This window comes from Spermophilus citellus (genome assembly GCF_964194105.1).
Source record: "Spermophilus citellus genome assembly, chromosome: 2".
Classification (NCBI taxonomy): Eukaryota; Metazoa; Chordata; class Mammalia; order Rodentia; family Sciuridae; genus Spermophilus; species Spermophilus citellus.
The window spans coordinates 213,192,674-213,211,187 of record NC_138183.1 but is presented as its reverse complement, the minus strand read 5'-3'; the positions used below and the strand labels follow the sequence as shown (position 1 = coordinate 213,211,187).

At 44.1% G+C, this 18,514-nt stretch overlaps 1 protein-coding gene across 2 annotated transcripts in view; it reads right to left on the bottom strand.

Moving 5' to 3' along the window:
* The window catches only part of NAV2 (neuron navigator 2), a 701,871-nt gene that overhangs the window by 387,457 nt on the left and 295,900 nt on the right, over positions 1–18,514 (bottom strand). The window lies entirely within an intron of this gene.

Here is an 18,514-nt window from a genome sequence, read left to right as displayed (position 1 = left end):
TATTTATAGGCAAATACAAAGCTCAGGGAAGCCTCCCGCCCCAAGACAGCTCCTCCTCGCAACCTACCACAGACTCTGTAATTAGAGTGGCCCGAGGAAGCCTGGAGAAGCTCCGTGACCGCGGCAGGCTCCGGCCAAACCTTGCTGCGTTACAAGTAGGAATCCCTTCCTGTCCGCGCCTCCGATGCGCTAGCCCCACAGGTTCCTCCACTTTAATTCGTAGTATTCCTCCCTCCTCTCAGTTGCTTTTCGGGTTCTACGCTGACTCAAAGTAGATGTGTAGAAGGAAACGGGTGATCCATGCAGGTCTGATCCCTCAGGATTCATGGATGACGAACCCCCTCCCTGTGGATCAGCCTGGATTTGAATAGGTCAAGTTCTCCAACCTTATATGCATTCTTCTACATGCATATTTTCACATGTAAAGTGGAGGTTTGACGTTTACATAATACACTAAAGTTTGGGCTAAATGAGAGGGTGCGTGACAGTCATTTAGCGCTAGTACCTGACAATGTAGGAGACCAATAAAAGTTGTGTCCTTATTATTGAATTGCTGCTGCCCCGCCCCCATCATCTCTATAAGCTATTTGTCTCTTTTGCTCTGGGATACAGGTTGTCTCTTTGTGCCCACTATATAGCCTGATCTACAATGCTGATGGCATTGATTTATAATTATCCAGATGTTATTGATGGAATGCTGGAGTCCCCCTGCCCCAAATCATATGTTAAAACTCTAACCCACATGTGAGGGTTGAGGAAGCTCTGTGACCTGGGCAGCTTGTTACTTGAGAATTGTGATGGTATTAGGAGGTGGGACTTTTGGGGGGTAATAAGTCTGTGACTGTGGAATTAATGCCTATATCATAAAAGACAGGGTGGAGTTGATCTTTTTCTGCCTGAAAAGAAGTTGCCAAAAGGCAGCTTTTGTGAACCAGGAGAAGGACCCTTGCAAAGACCCTAACAAACGTTGGTAGTCTAATCTCAAACTTCCAGCTTCCAGGCTTATGAAAAACAATTCTTTGTTGTTTAACTCTTGTAGTTTACAGCATTTTTGTTATAACAGCTTGAACTGACCAAGATGCCAGACCAAAGGAAGATTGAGTTTTAAAACAACCTCTGTAGCATTAAAAAATGGGAAGTGACTTCTGCCCTGGCCTGCTTCCCCCTTCAATCTTCCATCTATTCTATATGTAATGACTTTCTACTGTGACTAGGCTGAATGTACACAGCCCTGTATATAAGCTTGTCGCAGTTATCCTTCCTCTCTGAAATTAAATCACATGTGGTCCATGACACAAAATGGCCCTTTGCATCTGATGCCACTTCCTATACTGTTGTTGTCTTAACTTGTTATTTATGCATTTATTCTCTTTTAAGTGGATACACATCTTGAAGCTCAGCACTGCATTTTAACTTTTGTTAGAGTCTCTCAATATCAAGCATAATGTGGACAACTACCCAAAGTGTTACTAAATGACCAAGGGAATGATAGCAGCAATTCTCAAGTAACAGAGGTTGCCTTTTAGATCTATGAACATAAGGACATACTAAATGTTATGCTATATTAAACCATGAATTCTGGTTCTGGCAGATGGACCAGAATTCTGGTTATCACAAGATGAAACAAGAATTATAGAAGGAAATTGCTGTCTTCATCTTCTAAAGATCCTGGAGATATTCCAAAGTGTTCCTATGGCTCTGACAAAGCACTTCCCAAATGTGACCCAAGAGTAGCAGCAATGATATTACCTGGAAACTTGTTTGAAGAACTGCCTCATACCTATTTAATCAAAAGCTCCTATGGGGCAGGGCCCTGTTTTAACAAATGTTTAACTCAGTAATTTTGATGCATGCTAAAGTTGGAGAACTTCTACCCTAACCAATGTATCATGCACTCAATGCACTTCCAGGGCTTATTAAACCTTAGTTTGCAAAAGAATCCCTGGAAATCTTGCTAAAATACAGATTCAGATTCAGTAGGTCTGAAATGGGGCTGAGATGCTGTTTTCCAGATGATAAACTCCCAGGAAGTGCCCATGGGGTGGTCTGGAGATCACCCTGTGAAGTAGTAAGGTTAAGCCAGAGGCAGCAAAAGTGTCTTATCTCAAGGGCCATCTGTAGTTAAGTGTCTTTCTGCTACTGTGGTCTGAAAAGGATACTGAGGGTGCATCTAGATCTATTTGAAAACAGCAGCCTGGTCAATTGATAATGCCTGGCATGGGTATAGAAATGGAAATAAATGACAGACATACTTTCCATTTGCCAATTTGATTTTCCAGTTAAAACAGAATTACCAGCAAGGTAATTGCTTGAATTCTGAGATCCAAATATGTACAAATATGAATAACAGTGCATTCTCTTTGTATTAAAGTACTTCTTTCTAATATTCTAGGATTTGGTAAGCATTCACCTTAATTCCTATAACTAACTAAAAGTCTGAAATTTTCTCATCTTTCTTGATTGAAGACAAGTTTATCTTGTAATTAGCTTCCAAATTTCTTTCTCTGCCTCTTCATCCCTCAATAATTTTATTTGCTCTTTCCTGGAACATTTTTTATCTCTCTCTTATATTTCCCACAAGCCTTTATATTTTTTATTTGAGGCAAAATAACATATCATACTAACCAGACAAAGTAAAAAATAGCAAATAAGAGGCAAATAAGAGAATTATAAGATTCCTCCTTAAATAAGATCATCTCAAATTATAAAAATGTCCTGTAAATGTATTCCTTCCACATGGATGCTCTGTGAAAATGAAAGAAGTAATTTAAAATCAACATATTTGGCAAGCATTGGGAGCTAAAGAAGTCACTGGGTTAGAGAACTAAAAGCTGTTCTGGAAAGTATACTATCCAGGTTTTTTTTTTTAAATGTTATTTTGTTTTACATGCATTATGGACAAAGATACAAACTTGAAATATCCCACCATTTTCAATCTTAACTTAGACAACTCTTTCTCTTCTGACTCTAAGCTTTCAAAATCACTCAAATGTCAGTGATAGGCCAATTCAAAACTTATTGCCTAAGATCTCAGGACCACTGACGTTCTTGAGTTTGGACAGTTCCTTGGCTATAAGAGCCAGCCTCAGATATGGAAGCACCAGCTTGCCTTTTTCTGATCCTCAACATCAGCCACTGATGAGGATGAGGGTAAATTGGACTTCAGAATGGATCTTCCACTGATCAACCCCATCAGCCCATCCTTCATCTGAGTTAAAGACACCATCTGCCTGACCTCCCAAGAAGATAGTGAAGAGCTGAGAACATTGAAACCCCAGCCTATCATTATAAAGATGCAAGGATCTGGGGCAAAGTCAACAGCCTTCCAGAAGCCCTCAATTATAAATGACGCGGAAAAATGTTGAAAGTCTCTGGAGTAATTTGAAAGGAAAAACATCCATAAGCCTATCTGGGAGTTAAAAATAAACACACTTCTCTGCAAAAGAAACAATCAATGAAATGAAGAGAGAGTCTACATTTTGGAAGCACATTTTTGCCACATGCATGTCAGATAAAGCACTAATCTCCAGGATACATAAAGAACTCAAAAAACTTAACACCAAAAAAAATATTATAAATAAATAAATAAACAACCCAATCAATAAATGGGCTAAAGAGCTGTATTGTATTTCTTCTTCTGGGAAATGTCAGAAGAAGAAATACAATCAATCAACAAATATATGAAAAAAATGTTCAACATCTCTAGTAATTAGAGAAATGCAAATCAAAAATACTCTAAGATTTCATCTCACACTAGTCAGGATAGCAGTTATCAAGAATACAAGCATCAATAAGTGTTAGACTGCAAATTGGTGCAATCAATCTGGAAAGCAGTATGGAGATTCCTTAGAAAACTTGGAATGGAAACACCATTTGACCCAGCTATCCCACTCCTCGGTCTATACCCTAAAGACTTAAAATCAGCATACTACAGTGATGCAGCCACTTCAATGTTTAAAGCAGCTCAATTTACAATAGCTAAACTGTGGAAGCAACCTAGATGCCCTTCAATAGATGAATGGATAAAGAAACTGTGGTACATATATACAATGAATATTACTCAGCATTAAAAGAGAATAAAATCATAGCATTTGCAGGTAAATGGACAGAGTTGGAGAATATCATGCTAAGCAAAGTAAGCCAATCCCCAAAACCAAAGGCTGAATGTTTTCTCTGATAAGTGGATGCTGACTCATAATGTGAGGGGGGGGGGGCATGGGGAGAATGGAGGAAATTTGGGCAAAGGGGAGGGAAAGAGGGGTAGGGGGAATGGGGATAGGAAAGATGATGCAATGAGATGAACATCATTACTCTAGGAGCATGCATGACCACACATGTGGCGCAACTCTATATCGTGTACAACCAGAGAAATGAAAAGTTGTGCTCCATTTGTATACAATGAATCGAAATGCATTCTGCTATCATGTGTAACTAATTAGAACAAATAAAAAAATAAAAAATAAAACACATTAATTTTAATGAACATTCTTGTCCTTAACTTTCTATAATATAAGTTCAAAATTTATGATGTATATCTCAGAGAAGACACAGATGCCCACCCTTTGGTAGCACCTGAGTTGAAAGCTCACCCATTCTTGACTGCAGAGAATCTGGGAAAGAACCTTAAGATTCCTCTTTAGGAAGCCTGCCCATCCACCCACCTATGTCCAGTCCATTTCCAATTTCAAACCTTCCTCCATTTGGGTCTGTGTGTAAATTGGTAAGCCCAATGGTGATCTCTGAGTAGTTTTTTTCAGAGTCATGGACCAAGGATTTCCCACCTGCAGATGTAAAGAATGAGTGATCTGTGCAAGTGTGTGTGCGTGCATGTGTGTGTTTATAAGCACTTGCCCTGACTAAATGTCTACATAATAAATGCATACATACTGCAAACTGAGGGTTAATCTTCGGCTCAATCGTTAATTCAATGAATAAATCATTGAGTAACATGTATGTACTAGGTTTTGGGCATACAGTGGGAAGCAGATGAGAATAAGTTCTGCTCCATACTCACAAAGTTTGAAGGATGACCCTCAGCCTGAGAATCATCCTTTATCATACACACAAAACAACAAAAAACACCCACCCTAGGAAAGCCAACTCGCAATCTAGTGGGGGAAGCAAATAGAGACAAGAACAATGACAAGTAATATAACCAGTTTTCTAAAAGGGGCCGTACAAAGCATACAGTGACAAATAGGCACAAAGAATGGTCAACTAATCATGGGGCTATCAGCTCTGTTCATTAATTGAATTTTCTAACAAAAAACCTGAAGAGTAATGGAGAGAAATCTCCTTTTATTTTCATTCTCAGTGTTAAAGTCTTAAGAGATGTGGGTCCATTTGGCTACCTCTGTAAGTCTAGAAAACATTTCTTTGTTTACATCTTGCCTCTTTCCACAAAGGACTTGAAGAAAATCTACATTCAACAAAACAGTGGCCAACTATAAATAAGAATAAATGAAATCTTGGAAAACATACTTACTTAAAACTTAGACTGTGACTACTTTAGCCTCTTGTGGGTGGGAGAAGTCTCTGTAAATAAATCATATCAGTGGGAATATAAACCACATATCACTTCCTTTCCAATTCAGGCACTAGTAAATGGGTGTGTTTAGGGTTTCACAGTCAGCCAGATCTGAGCTGCTCAAGAGAGACCCTCTGAGTTTGTGGTTTTAGGGACATGCTAGTGGGTATCTGGACACCTGAAAGCCAGTCCAGAGTGTGCAGGTCAAGCAATATTATCCTCTATCCTAAGTGATTCTAATTCCATCTTCTGGGAGAAATTTAGTGTGTAACCAGAGCAATTTTAGAGACTCCAGAGGAGGGCAGAAACAGCAGAGTAAAGTGGTCAAGTTAAAACCAGCTCCTTTTCCCCAAATAGAAATAAATCCTGTTGTGTTACTGAATACTTTGGGTGACTAGATTTGTATTTTAATGGTAAGAATTATTAAAAAAACAAAAAGTTTTTCATCTTCCTTTGTTTTAGAACAGAAGGAAAAGAGACATGCATGAGTGAGATCCTGAGTTTGATGAGAACAGAAACTCAGAATCAGGGATGACCATGAGAATGAAAGCTGTGCCTTCTGGCCACGGTCCTTGTCTCCCAACTCAGTGAGTTGTAGAATCCTGGATGATTTCCTATTTGACGTGGGATAGGATTATACAGCAAATGTGAATGTCTTCTGACAAGGAGTAGGAATCAGTAAAAATGTAAATAAAGGATGATGATCAGTGGCATGTGTGGAAACAGAGGTAAAATAGAAGAAGAGGAAGATTAAAATGTCTGAGTCATCCAGTCCACACAGTGGGCTATGGTCACAGCCATGATCATGGCTTGAATGAAGATCTTGTATTTTGGAGTTGGTGTCAACCAGGACTCGGCTTACAGGAGGTAAAAGGGAAGGAGATGGAGCTGAATCTATCCAGGTTCCAGGCTGCAGGCTACCTGCAAACATGTTTGTTTCCTTGTTATTTTAAACTCCCCACCCACTTTTCCACTATTATAGATGAGGGGGGAAATCACAATCAGTTGAAAGGTCTAGTTAATTCAGTTTCAAATTTATATCCTAACAAATTATTCCTTCTTTTGTATTATTCATTCTTCTTCCCGCACATTAGACCAGGCCGCTAGAGTTGACTCAATAATAATGATGATGCTGATAAGAACTATAATTCATGAAGCTATTCTTACTATGTGCTAGGGACTCGTGTACTTGAATTATCTCTAATTCTCACAACAATCCCATTAGGTAGATGATTATTGTCATTTTCATTTTACAGAAGCCAAGGCCTGACAAGTATCTTACCTAAGATACTATAATTCCCTGTTCCTGGTGTGAATCCCCATACCACTCCTGTGTGGTGGCTCTATTTTTCCTCTTCACAGTCATGGAAAGGGGTGGTAGGTTTGGTAACCACCCAGGCTGGGAATGGTAGTGGTTTTCATAATGAGGCAGGAGGTTCAATGGGATAGGATTATCTAGCAAATGTGAATGTCTTCTGACAAGGAGTAGAAATCAGTGAAAATGTAAATAAATAAAAGATGATGATCAGCGGCATGTGTGGAAACAGAGGTAAAATAGAAAAAGAGGAAGATTAAAATGTCTGGGTCATACAGTCCACCCAGTGGGCTATGGTCACAGCCATGCTCAGGGCTTGGTGAAGATCTTGTATTTTTGAGTTGGTGTCAGGTCTTGTGATGTTCAGGTCTCTGAGAGAGAGAGAGAGAGAGAGAGAGAGAGAGAGAGAGAGAGAGAGCTGCCTGCTGTTGACTGGCAGCTTGGACCAGCAGTCATTAAACAAGAGGCCTAAGAATGGTCTATGCTCCCCTCAACTGACCTAGAATTCTGAATTGGTGAGTCTGACTTGCAATCAGCTGGGCCTCATGTTTGTTCTGCAGCCTATGCTGTATATCAGGGTCAGCTAAGACTGCCCAGGTCCCACCCTGGATCGATGAAGTGAGACTCTCTGGGGTCGGACCCAGGCAGTGATGTGTTAGTAAAACTCTCTGGGTGCAAACTGAAAAGGGATGCTTTAAGAAATGCTGCAAAGGCATGTGTGTGTGTGTGTGTGTGTGTGTGTGTGTGTGTACGTGCGCGTGTTTTACTGGGGATTGAATCCCCTGCCACAGGACTACATCCCCAGTCCTTTTTAGTTTTATTTTTAAATTTTGAGACAGGGTCTTGATAAGTGGCTGAGGTTCTCACTGAGTTGCTGAGGCTGGCCTCAAACTTGTGATCCTCCTGCCTCAACTTCCTCAGTAGCTGAGATTACAGGTGTGTGTCACCACACCCAGCTAAGGCTTTGTTCTTAAAGTGCTTTACAGTGGGAGATTATTAAAGTAGTAATCTGGATAATTTTAATCAATGTTCTCAGCCAATTGGAAAATTTCAGATCTCCTATACCTTTCTGAGTGAGATCTTGGGGAAAAACACTTGGCCAATCTAGTTGCCTACAGACCCAAAAGCAGCGGGTAAGTGCCCAAGTGAGGGCTAGTGTTAGCACTGTGGGTACCATCAAGCAGCCTGACCGTTACTGGGTTCTGGATCGTTACTCTGTGCAGGGCCTTCCCTGGGCTCCCTCGTGCATTTCCTCTTTTGGTCACTGCTGTCATCCTGGAAGCCTTCATGCCTACCCTGTGACTCTGCCCCAGGCACGGAGCCTGGTGAGCATCCGCTGGGAGAGGCTCCTGGCCAATGTCTGACCCCCAGGGAGAGGCAGGAGCCCAAGGTACAGGGCTCTGAGATCAGGACTCTGTGGAGTTAACTCTTAGAGATCTGTGCTAATGAAAGGGCATGCTGTGAGAGAAAAAAAAAAAATCTCAGCAGTAGATAACTTTAAATAATTTGGAGTTTTGGTATACATTTTGTGTTTTTCCCCCTTATATAAAATCCTGTAGTATTTTGCACGTGTGCACATATATGTACACACATGTATATTAATCTGCTGTTTAAATTTGCTTGCTAAAATATCTAAATATTTTTATATATGTAGAAATAAATATGCTTATAAAGAGAAAGGAAAAGAAGGAAGAAATCACATCAAATTGTTAACAATGGTTACTTCTGAGGAGCCAGGAACAATAATTTGTTATTTTATGGCTTCCTCCTAAAGGGTTAGAATTATGAGTGATTTTAACTTTTCTGTGTGATTTTCAAATAAGTGTCTTGATTTGTTTAAGCCTTTTGTTTATCCCAGGGACATTGGTTAAACCCCTACCACAAACTAATCCCCCTGCAAATGTTGGTGATCTGGAGGTGAATAAAGCCAGTTAGATCCATCTCTGTTCTCTACCTTTTCAGGCCGGAGCAGTGGGGCCCTTTTCCAAACAAACAAAACCAAGAACTTTGTTATCTATCCGGTGTTGAAGTGCATCTTTGGTTACAGGGAAGTTGTATATGTAACAAATTCACTGATAAGCAGGGTTTTTCCTAAGACAACGAGAGAAATCATTATTCTCCCAACTCTGCCTGTTCTTCCTTACTTCTATGAAGTGGCTCCTAAGAGTAACATTCTCTACAAAAGTGCCAAGACCACCCTGGAGCCGAAGGACTAGGAAATAAATTCTTTCCTGACTGATCTACCAACTTGCCTCTATCCCATCCATGCTCGGAGGCTCAACACAATCCTGCAGAGAGACGTTTCGAGGATAGTGGGCCCGACATGCTTGACACAGCACCTGCCAAGGGCAGTTCTATTTACCACCACCCTCTGGCTGAACTCCAGGCTGGTCTAAAAACTGCCAACAAAACAGAGACACCGTGAAGATCTTTTGCACTCCGAGACCGTCTGAAACTGTGTGAAGATTTGAGATTATAAACAGCTGCATTCATTTCCGCTCCCTTTTCAAACCCAAGGCAAATAAAACCCCAGAGCTTGACGGGTGGAAAAGAACAAAATATACAGGGATTGTCTTTTTTATATTTTGGCATACAAAGATATTGTTTTACAAACAGTGGGGCAAGACATGATTAAATTGTTTTCCAAAAAAATTGCCTGGCAACTTTCTTGAAGCTCCACATTGCACAAGAATTTTTGACACGTACGGGTGAATTTATTAAACTTTTCTCCCCAAGGCAGTCCAGCCGGGTGCAGTGATGCATGCCTGTAATTGAAGAGACTGGGGATGTGGAAGCAGGAGGATTGCAAGTTCAAGGCCAGCCTGGGTAACTTATGGAGATTCTTACTCAAAATAAAATGAATAAATAAATAAGCTAAGGATGTAGCTCAGTGGTAGAGCATCTCTGGGTTCAATCTAAGTACGGAGGTGGGAGGAGGAAAGAAAGGAAAAACAAAAACAGAATTTTCTCCCCAAGGCAATCTGGAAATGCTTCACACATGAACCCAACCCAAAGCTGTGCTGAAGACCAGGAAGCATTAGCATCCTGCCCTCACAGAGACCCTCGTTTCACACTCAGGCATGGTGAATGGACTCCCATTCAGTATCTTTATCCTGTTGGGTTTTAGCCTTCCTAACTGGGGCCCACAAAGGAATGGGTTTGGGGATGCAGAATATAGCTTTCAAAGGCAGCTGATCAGAAAGGCTGACCTCCTGTTGAGTTATTAAACGCAGGCTTCAAGAAGTCCCATCCCATGACCATTTTAGCTCTTCCCTTGCCTTTGATCCTTTATTCTTGGCTTTCATCCTGTCTGGGTGTCCACAGCCCCATTTTGTTCTGTGCTCCCTGCAGGAGGAACTCTGGCAAAGCCCCCTGGTCATTGTCTTTTGCTTCTAGGTTCCTTTCTGAGTGGGGTCAAGGGAGAGGACACAGGTTACAGTCAGGCAGACCTGGATATGAATCCTGATTCACCTCTTATATTGACTTTGAGGGTCACTTTACTTCTCTGACTCTTAGTTTCCTCATCAGTAAAAATGGGAACTATGATAACTACTTCACAGAATTTGGGGGAGGATTTGAGTTAAAACAGGCAGAGGGCCAGGTAAGAGTCAGAACCTTAGAGGTGCTATGCCTTCATCCATTCATTAATTCAAAAATATTTTAGAGCGACCAAATACCAGATACTGGTAATGTAATGTTAGCAAGAACCAAAGGTCTTTTCTCAGGGAGCTTACACACAGGGAAATGGACAGTAATTGCATAGTCACATCAGTGAATGTATAATTACTAAGTGAGGCAAGTGCTGTGTTCACAGATAAAGAACCTAGTGATGTTTGGGGCAAGATCCAAAAGGCAAAGAGGTGATGAAGCAAAAATGGCCCTCATTCCTGCCTTCCAGTGTTCGTGGAGTGGTGGTTTGCACAGTGAGGGCCAAAGAGCTGGGTCCCCAGTCCCACAGTTCTCCTTCTGACCTGTGGAGCAAGAGACAATGTCAGGGTTTCAGTTGCTCCGCTGGAAGCCATTTAGGGAACTAGAAAGAGTCCTAGAGATGTGCACCAACATTTAATTGGTCATGTGACCTTGGCCTAGACATGTAAATGCTTTGAGCCTCAGTTCCTCACCTATGTCATTAATAAGACCCCCTCCTTTGGACGAGGGGATTGGACAAGAGTGTCATAAAAATGGGGTACAATGGTTAGAAGGAGGATAATTTTGGAGTTTTACTGCATGAGTTTGTATGGGTTTGAGCTCTGCCACTTCTGAGCAGCGTAACCTTGGACAAGTTTCTTAACCTCTCAGTGCCTCAGATTTATCATCTGTAAGATGACGTTTATGAGTATCTCTCTCAAAGGGTGGCTGGAAAGATTCAATGAATGAATATATATGAATTAATATATATTAATCCCTAAATGAGTGACTGACACATCATCACTCTACCAACCACTGTGATCGTATTTCTTGATACATGGCAACTAAGCACTCAAGCCAGTGTTCCTTTCCCCCCTACTCCAGGGTCATCACATGACCTTCTGCTGGGTATATCTGAGTGTGTGGAAATTTCCATTGCTCAGATGCCAAGTGAAGGTCTAAGACCTGAGGCTGTGAGCCCAGTGGGGATCCATGCCTTTCTCAAAGGGACTCATGGGCACTCTCTGGCATCTTGGGAAAGTGATCTATAGCTCCGGAACTGGGGCAGGCAGGGAAAAGAGGCTAGAGATAGGGTGACAGAATGTATCATCTAGAAACACTTTCCTGTGATCTCCCACAGGGATGGGAGAGACACAGAAAAAGTTTAGCCTCCCTCACTGGAGCCCTAGGCCACTTCTGCCCACTCCTCACCTGGCCTCCTGCCTAACTTGGTTCACCAGGAGGCACATAGGCTACGAGTTGTCTGTCCCTGCCTCCACCAAGATGTCTATTCAAGGTACTGCACCAACTTTGCAGCTATGGGGTGTCAAACATCGGTGCCCCCCATCAATGACTATTTTTATCCCAAATGATGGAGGTGCCCAAGACCATCACCCAAAGGAGATGCCTCTTCTTGGGGAATGGGCTTTGTTTTCCACAGCTGCCTCTTCCAGTGTCTTTCCAACACTTCAACCTCCATAATTAAAATCAACACGCCGAGATCAGTGCAGGTGCCAAGGTAACCCCGGTGCAGAAAGCCACCGAGACTAGTGGCAGGGTTTGGGGCAGGAATGGAGCAGTTATGTGCCAAGATCTTCATTTCATTTGCTTTCTTCAAACAGTGTTTTGGAGTAATATTTTGTTCCATTTTTCAGATAAAGAAACTGAGGCACACATAGCTAAAGAGGTGCTTTCCTCAAGCAGAAAAACTGGGATTGAAATCCTCATTTGTCTAATTCCAAATTCCATGCTTTTCCCCAGGACACCCCATTTGACATCAGAACCTGGCACTGAATCCCTGTCGGTACTTCTTGTTTGAGGCAGGCTGGGCACATCATTGCCCTTCAACAACAGTGTCGCTGTTTTGCGATGGGTGACAGAGTGGTGAGCTACCCTTGCTCACACCTTTCCTCAGCCTGTGGCAGGAAGCTGGGTCCAGAAGGCCTGGGGAGGACGACAGTGCTCCTGACCTCTTCATCAGGCAGGCAGCAAGGACATAATGCTGGAGTGTGGGTACAGAAAGGGACTTTGGGAAATCTGGAATCTTCTATGTGTTGTTCCTCCTCCTCCTCCCTTTTACACATACACACACACACACACACATGCACGCACACGCACACACGCACACACGCACTGTACTCATGCAGCTTGCATCTGGTGGGAAGGCATGCCAGTCGAGGTGTTGAAATCCACCGAGAGTCATGACTTGGCACCTGCTGAGCACTTTTCAGCACCCTGGAACGACAGCTTATTCAGCCACACAACCCTTCCAGAAAGGTTGCATCCACACCATCCTGGAGGAGGAAATCAGAGCAAAGGCCGCGAGCAGTGGGGGCCAAGCGGGGGCTGAACTTCTCACCCCTGCCGTGGGGCCTTGCACAGGTACCTCCGACTCCTGGTTCTGCTGTTCAAATCCCAGGTGACCTTGGGAAAGCCACTGAACCCCTTTGTGCCTCAGTTTTTGCATCTGCAAAATAAGGGGGTTGTTCAGTGGTCCTCCCCCGGGGCTCTCAGGATCTTAGGATATGGTAACGACAGGCATAGAACAGCTGCTATTTACGAGTGGCCTTAACCACATTTACTAGGGGCCTTATGAATAATATCTCTGCATTTTACAGATGAGAAAGCCAAGCTTCTTGGAGCTCAAAGCACTTGCCCCGAACACACAGTAAGTGGTAGAGCTGGGATACGAACCTCAGCTCACATGGGTAAGCTATTTCACCCCATTGCGTCTGAGGAGGTAGGGTCCCCTGGATTACATAATGAACAGGGACATGGATTGCCAGCTCCTCCTTGGCTGCCCATGGCAGCCAGCCCTGTGCTCTGGGAGGACTCTGGTAGCTTGGTGAACACAGTGGGCACAGGACTGGGTAGGCAAGGCAGCTTCTGGGGAAGAGAGGCACTGAGCCAGGTGCTCCGGGGCTGACCCGAGTTGCTGATAACGAGTGGAAGCAAGAGTTCAGTGGGGAAAAGGAGCAGGAGGCCCTTCACATTCCTCCCCACTCAGCACAGAGCTGCTGTCAGAGCCGATTGCCATCACGGAGTGCCTGCACCTTCCCCACTCCCTTCCAAAGACTCTGACCTACTTTTCTGTTTTGTAGAAATGTGTCCCCCAGAGAATGCTTCCTCACTCTAGTTGTCACAGGTGGGGGCTACCCTGATCGTCTACTGCAAAAAAAATCTAATCTTCTGGGCTGGGTCCCTGAGGCCCTTCCTGCCCTGGCCTTGCCCACTTCTCTAATTTCCTCACCCTGGTCTTTTTTGCTACCTGTCCAGTCCTTTCCTGACAAGCCACGCTCTCATACCTCCATGCATGAAGAGGCAGGGCAATTTGAAGGTTAGGGCAGCTTGATAAAGGCAGACTTCCTGTGGTCCTATTCTATTTCTGCAATGCTGTGAAACCTTGGGCAGGTGATTTGCCCAAACTGCGCTTCAGTTTCCTCATCTTTGAAATGGGTACAATAGCAGTTTGGGTAGGTATGATAGGACTATTATGAGGATTAAAGAAGAAAATAATATGTTAAAAGTACCTTTAAGAAAGCCTCCCAGGTGGTTCTATGATTAGCCAGCATTAGGAAACACCTAAGCAAACTGTCATCTGGAAGACAGTGGAGAAGGTGTCTTACTGTGTTTCAAGTCCTTAGTGCTGAGGTAGCACCATGCCTGGCACAAACTCAGCATCCTTGAAATATGGATGAGTGGACAATTTTTGAATGAATGGACAATTCTGTTTATTTTTAAGATTAAAATGTGAACAATCCTTTCCCCAAAGTCAGCCTCCTAGCCACCACGGAGAGCCAATTTCCACTTAACACCCGCAGACCAAGGTCCTGGTCACTAAGAGGTGATGCTGCCCTGTGAGATGCTGAGCAGTGGCATAAATCTGGATAAATCAAGTTGACATTTAATACTGACTCCTGGACACACGCAGAGCAGCCACCTTGATGAGACCCATGCAGCACACAAAAGAGAAGTTTACTCTGGGTTTCTTGTTTGTTTGTTTGTTTTTGCCAGTCTTTTGTCCAAGTTTCAGAGTCTGTACCAAGTTCAGACTTGAAATGGACAAATGCACTTCCTGAATCTTCACACCTAGTTCCAGATGGAAACACTGGGAAGTGTTCTGACTGGCTATACTGCTGGGACAGAAATTATTCTTAGCACAGTGGTGTGGGTGGTAAGCCTGGTAAGCTTGTATTTTTTTTTTTCCTTCCCTCCCTTCTGTGATTGATGTTCAGTTAGGCTGCGGAAAACTAGGACAGCATTTCTAAGCATGGGTGAAAAGGTTGGAGGGGGCGTGATCCAGCCCCGAAGTAGCATACACGTTTGCCTTTTCTCTTGTGCTGTGCTGTCCCCGAGGACTTCACCTGAGAAGCGACTGGCACCTGGAGTACAATGGCTTTTCCTCAAGAAGGCCCAGGTGTTGGCTTTGTATCTGTCAAGATCAATCAAGAAAAAGCAGGGCATCCGGTGTTCTTTGATAGAATTCAGACGGTAACCCAGAATGGACAAAAGTCTTCAGCAATAGGCCAATAAAGGGCATATTTCTTCATCTTATACCCTGCACCCAGTCAAGACTAGGGCAGTTAGAGGATATTAAAACGCACAGAGTGGCCTGAAGTTAGGAAAGGTAGTGGGGCAGGAAACAATGCCAGAGAAATCAGTATCTAGAAAAAATTCTGGAAGCAAACATTTCTCAAACGTCTACTCTGTGCCAGGTGCCTTTTAGATGACATCTCATTTAGTCTTTGCAGGTGAGAGGACTGTCATTCCCTGGCTACAAATGACAAACTTGAGGGACAAAGAAGTTAAGTCATCACTTCTACTAGTAAGTGGCTGAACTGGGTTGTGAACTCTGATGGCAGACTCTGACATCTGTCCTTCCCTCTCTATCCTGTCTTGTGTAAGAGAGCTTTGACTCAGCTCCCCAGTGAGGGTCACATTGAATTGCCAAATCAGGACAGATAATTGAATGCACCTGGCTGGGAGAGCGAGTGAAGAGACAGTAGCTGCGGTAACTCCCTCACCAGGTGGCCTGATGCCTGGAACAGCTGTGCCTGTGCTCCCTGATCCAAGCCAAGTGGCAGGAGTGTTTGCAGGCTGTGGCTTTGCATAGCACTTGCTGCTGGTCACTGCTTCACAGAGCAGCAGGTCACACCTGCTTCTGCCACAGGTCTGTTCAGTGGGAGGAGAGGCTCCTGGGGGGAGTTAAGGAACACATCATAGACCCCACAGAGATGGGCCTGACAAAGGCTCCCTTTCCAAAAGCTAAATGGCCAGGACTCCCACCTTGTGCTAAGTGGACTTTGATAAGCCATGGCTGTGGGCTGCTGGGGTAGCACCCCTCATCTGCATGAGCCAGTCGCCTCTAAAATCTAATTCTAAGGAAAGGGGAAACCAACTTCACCAAGTGACTAAGGACAATGGAAATGGGGACAACAGGAAAACAGAATTCTGGCCCTACCAAAGCTGAGTAACTTTTATTCGTTTGGATCTTAGTTATTTGGTAGTAAAACTAATACCCTGGTAGATCCTGAAGATGCTCTCCCAGAGGCCCATGGGTCCCTCTTCATGGCTTTCCCATCCCCCATCTTCCATGTGCTTTGCTTCTGATGACTTAATGATCCCCCAGGGGCCTACCTTTGGGCTCCTGGGGCCCTGTCCCCCATGTGTGCAGAGAGCTGGATGGGTCTGAGGGTCTACTCCCCAAGGCAGCCTGTGGTAGGTGACAGACTACAGGTAGATGAAGGCCCAACCCACTGGCCTTGGGTGGGGACAAGGTGTGATTTAAGTTTGAGAACTGTCTAAGGTTCTAAGCTCCCCGAGGCTGAGGCTGAGGAGCAGCTGCCTGATATCACATCCTGCCTTGGCCCCACACTGTCTCTGTCCTGCCCTCCCTGGTTTGCCTTTGGAACACTTCTTTACGAAACCACAAATCCCCATCTTCTCATCTACTTGTGGGGAGCCCAACATAAGATACCACCCTGCTGGAATATTAAATGACAGGGGGCTCAGCGCGATGCCCGGCACATGGGCAGTCACTGATAGTGGAAGCTGTTTATTTTTAGATAGAACCCGATGAAATTGCCAATAATGACTACTTTTGACTCAAAAAATGATAATTTCCTAATGATATGTTACGGTCCAGTCTCCTAACATTCTCCCACCAGCGACGGTGAAGAACTTTCCAAAGAAGACCCCGCTGTGCTCTGGTGAGTTTCCAGCTCAGTGTCCTTCCACCCCATTCTCTCTTCCTGGAACAGTTCTGGCCTCCAACGTTCCCCTGCTGATGGTGCCCGGGCTTCACTTGGCTGGCCCGAAAACAGATGTACTTGTTATTTAAGCAGAAAACCATGTGAACTCGGGCCCCACCTAAAACAGGAGAGAGGGCGGGGGGTGAGGGTGGGGAGAGCAATTGGTGTATGTCAAGTGGAAAAGGACCGTATCACAAATAGGAAAAATGTTTCAATTTCCCCCAAGGGCAATGTTTGGTAAATATGTTTTTGTTTTATTTTCCTCCAACGATGACTTTGGTGGCCTCTTCGAGCAGGCGGTTGTGAACCATCTCTTTGAAGGGTCATGGTGTATTTACGGTACATTTTAGCTTCAAACGCTGGACAAATGAATACTGTGTGTGTGTCAGCTTGGTCCTCCTGGCTGACAGATATAAAGAGTACATGGAAAATTGTTGTTTGTGTTTCCTCTGGCTATCCCCGCTCCAATCTCATGACAGTCCACCCTCCTTCTCACCCAAAACAAAGCACACCCTCTCTTCCCATCACGAGGGGACCCTGTGGAGGGTGAGAGTCACGCGCAGAGGTCTGGCTTTGAACATGGAAGAAACAGAGAGCCAGGCTGACTCAGGCTGGTAGCAGGTAAGTGGAAGACAGAAAACGAATTGGAAAACACCAGGGCAGGGGGGCATCAAATGACCAACTTCCATTGGTAAGGACCAGCCATCGGTAACCAGGAGCTATTGAGCTTGGGGCTCGGTCTTGGTCAGGTTTCCTGTGGAGCCTGGATGGGCAGCAGAACCTGTCTTGCTGGGAAACGCAATCTACTGCAGGGAGCCTTCGATGCCCTGTGACCTTGGTTTGCACTCCATCAGGCAAACACAGCACAAAGAACCCTTGCCATCTGGAATAATTTATATACTGTTTGTTCATTTATTGTCCATCTCTATCCCCCCGCCACCTGTCCTCATTACACCTGCAGACATTCAAACACAAATTTCATTAAAGCAAGTATTTTTTTTCCCCTCCTGCATCTCCAGCACCCAGAACGATGTGTGGCACGTGACAGGTGCTCAATACACATTTATTGATTGAACGAATGAAGTAGAATGAAGTAGAACTGCTTATGAGATCAATGTGCAAAAATGCCTGTGGCGACTATAATACTCCTGAGGCATTTAGCTAAGATTTTATTTTGCTCTTTGTACTCTGAGGCAGGGAAAACTCCATTAAAGTCTGGAAGGATTTCCGACAATAAGGGGTGAAACAAGAAGCAGTTTTGCTTCCCCAGAAAATATCATCAATCAGAAGCTCCCTATAGAAGTGGCTGTTTTGTCTCTAAACCACAGCCTGTTTAGATGTTTCCAGATATTCATATGTTTAGAATTAGGTAGCACCAAACCATGAGCTTTCTCAGATGAAAGCCAGCAAAAGCAAACACTGAAGGAGTCAAATGACCCCATTCTTGAATGTGGGTTTCTAGGGGGTTCACATGAACAGAAGTGTCTGGTGAGTGACACGCAAGTCCCAGATTAAGGAAGATGTTTGTAGCCTTCGTTTTGGCTCAGACAAGACCCACAACCCCCACAGTGAGGCCCTCAGCCGGTGGGGATATTCTTCCAGTGAGTCTCTATGCACTGCCAAAGCTGTCACATGGATTCTATTGATGTCTCTTTGGCTGCCCCTGAAGTTGCCGAGCACCCACAGATGTCACACTAGCATCCGACCATGGAATCACAGCTGGTGTCTCTTTCGGTCATGGCTAGCCCCACGCAAAACCTTTCCAACTGCCTGGCCAGACGGAGGCAGAGCCTG